A 3,248-nucleotide genomic window follows, 5' to 3' on the forward strand; every position below is an offset into this window, starting at 1 on the left:
GAAGTATTATAATGAGTCTATTAAGGCGGCAAAGGCAAGAAGAGTTTATACGGTTAACTCGGGGTAGTATGACGTGACGAGTATGCTACTAAGTTTGATCGGCTTGGCAAAGTTTGCCTCGGATGAGGTGGCTACTCGAAATTTCTTAGAAAAGCCAAGTTTATTCGGGGGCCTGGATGAACACATTGCCGGGATGTGATTGTTGCTTCTAAACAACGGGGGTTGCCGAACTTATGCTCGAATAGTTGAGTTGGCTTTAGTTTACGAGGGTGTAGAGGCTCGGATACGAAAGAAAATATTGCCGAAGAGATTCATGGAAACAATCGGCGGAGTCTTTGGTTCGGGGGTAGAATCTTGATCTTGGTGACCGCGGGGAAAGACCTAGTGAAACATCGGCGGCGAGCCCAAACAAAGATTCCGGGGGTAACCAAGGTTTCCGTCGTAGTGGGAATGAAAAGCTGGCGGACTTTTCTGAATGTCCAAGGTGTAAAAGGCATCACACAGGCGAGTGTCGAGGGCTAGGGCTGTTTCCCTTTGTGGAATGGTGGGTCATATGAAGAGAAATTGTCCACAATTGCTACGGTTAGAGCAAAAGAAGGATGATACACCCGCTCTGCTCGAGTATTTGCCACGACTCAAGCGAGGCCGATGCTTGGTCCTTCTGTGACGGGTCGGCTTTACATTCTTTGGTACTTTATTATTTGTATTAATTGATTACGGTGCGACGCATTCTTATATTTCAAGTAGAATAATTGAGCGGTGAATAAACCTAGTGATGTGCTTTCTAGAGGTTTTGGAACCTTGTTGCCCCTCTTGGGGAGTTGGTTATCTCCGGCGGAGTGGGTTCGATCCCTTCCAGTGTTTGTGGAAGGAAGAGAGTTATCAGTTGATCTGATAGAATTAAATACGGAGGATTTTGATGTTATTTTGGGAATGGATTGGCTTGCTAAATACAAAACGCCACCATTGATTGTAAAAGAAAGATGGTAACTTTTCGGCTGAGGGCGAGGACCCTTTTGTATTTGTGGGTAAGATGCAAGGATCTCGGATTCCACTTAATTTCAGCCCTTAAGGCAAGGGATTTGTTGTGTGAAGGGTGCATTGGTTTCTTAGCAAGTGTTGTGGATATTTCCGGGGAACCACTAGCGGGGCCCGGAGCATGTCCCGGATGGTTCGAGAATTTCTGGATGTGTTCCCGGAGAAGAGTTACCGGGGTTGCCACCTAAACGTGAAATTGATTTTGAGATTGATTTAATACCGGGGCGAGCACTGTATCGAAAGCTCCCTACGGGATGGCACTTTGCGGAGTTTGAAAGAGTTAAAAGTTCAATTACGGGGATGATGGATTTGAAATTTACTAGACCTAGTACTTCACCTTGGGGTGCACCGGTTTTGTTTGTGAAAAAGAAAGATGGAACATTACGAATGTGTATAGATTATCGGGAGTTAAACAAATTAACGAGTGAAGAACAAGTACCCTCGCAAGAATAGATGATTTATTTGATCGGTTGCGGGGTAAAAGCTTGTCTTTTCTAAGATTGATCTTCGATGCGGTTATCACCAATGAGGATTCGAGAGGAGGATATTCCCAAGAGACAGACTTTTCGGACCGGTATGGTCATTATGAATTCTGGTAATGTCCTTCGGATTAACAAATGCCCGTGACATTTATGGACTTGATGAAGCGAGTGTTCGGAGATTTTCTGGATGATTTTGTTATTGTCTTTATCGATGATATTCTAATTTATTCGGACTCGGAAGAGACTCACGAAAGACATCTTCGAATGGTATTACAACGTCTCGGGGAGCATAAGTTGTATGCCAAATTTAAGAAATGTGAATTTTGGTTACCTCGGGTGAGTTTCTTGGGGCATGTGGTGAGTAAAGATGGTATTTTAGTGGATCCGGTAAAGGTTGAAGCGGTGCGTGGCCTCGACCTAAGTCGGCAAGCGAAGTTAGAAGTTTCTGGGGTTAGCGAGGGTATTACCGAAGGTTTGTTGAGGGCTTTGCAAAGATTTCTACGCCTTTAGCGAGTTGACCGAAAGAATTGTAAGTTTGTTTGGACGACAAGTGTGAAGGTAGTTTCCAAGAATTGAAGCAAAAGGTTGATTACCGCTCTGTGCTAACCTTACCAAAAGGTGACGAAAAGTTTGTGATTTATTGTGATGCGTCCAAACAAGGGTTAGGTTGTGTTCTTATGCGGTCGGGAAAAGTGATTGCTTATGCATCCGAGCAATTGAAGGAGTATGAGCAACGATATCCTACCCATGATATTGAATTAGCAGCGGTTGTCTTTGCACTAAAAGTTTGGCGTCACTATACGTACGGTGAGAAGTGTGAAATTTATACGGATCACAAAAGCCTCGAGTACTTTTTCACTCGAAGGATTTAAATATGAGGCAACGACGATGGTTAGAGCTGGTCGAGGATTATGGCTTGCGAGATTCTCTACCACACGGTAAAGCAAATGTGGTAGCGGATGCTCTAAGTCGGAAAGGACCGGGGCAAGTTTGTGAACAAGGAAATCTCGGCCAAGTTGGTGAGGATATGACGAAGCGGGAATTGAATTTGTAATTGGAAAACTTGCTAATATCACCATACAATCTAATGCGATTTGGAAAGAATTAAAGTAGCCCAACAAGGTGACCTTGAGCTACGGGGACATAAGGAGAAGTTAGAGGTTTGGATTGGCAAGAGACTTTTCATGCTTATCGATGGGTTCTTTGCGATACAAAAACGGAATACGTATAGGTTGACAAAGAAATCGAGACAAGAGATTCTTGATGAATCTCATACTACACGAGTACTCCTTACACTAGGGAACAACCAAGATGTATCATGATGTGAAAGCTTTATGCGAGTGGCGGGTATGAGAAGAGGGATATTGTTGAATATGTGTCAAAATGCTTAACTTTTGTCAACAAATTAAAAGCGGAACACCAAAGGCGGCCGGGTTTGCTTCAACCTCTAAAGATTCTGAATGGAAATGGGAAGACATCACCATGGATTTTGTGGTGGGATTACCCGGAAACGGTAGGGTATTATGATTCTATTTGGGTGATAGTGGATCGATATACGAAGTACGCTCACTTTCTCTAGGTGAGGACAACGTATACGGTGGATCAATATCTTGATTTGTATATTAAGGAGATAGTTCGACTTCATGGTGCCCCAAAGTCGATAGTTTCAGATCGAGATCCAAAATTTACATCCAAGTTACGGGAAGTTTAGGCGAAGCAATGGGTACT

This window comes from Cannabis sativa, chromosome 4 (assembly GCF_029168945.1).
Source record: "Cannabis sativa cultivar Pink pepper isolate KNU-18-1 chromosome 4, ASM2916894v1, whole genome shotgun sequence".
NCBI classification, from domain to species: domain Eukaryota; kingdom Viridiplantae; phylum Streptophyta; class Magnoliopsida; order Rosales; family Cannabaceae; genus Cannabis; species Cannabis sativa.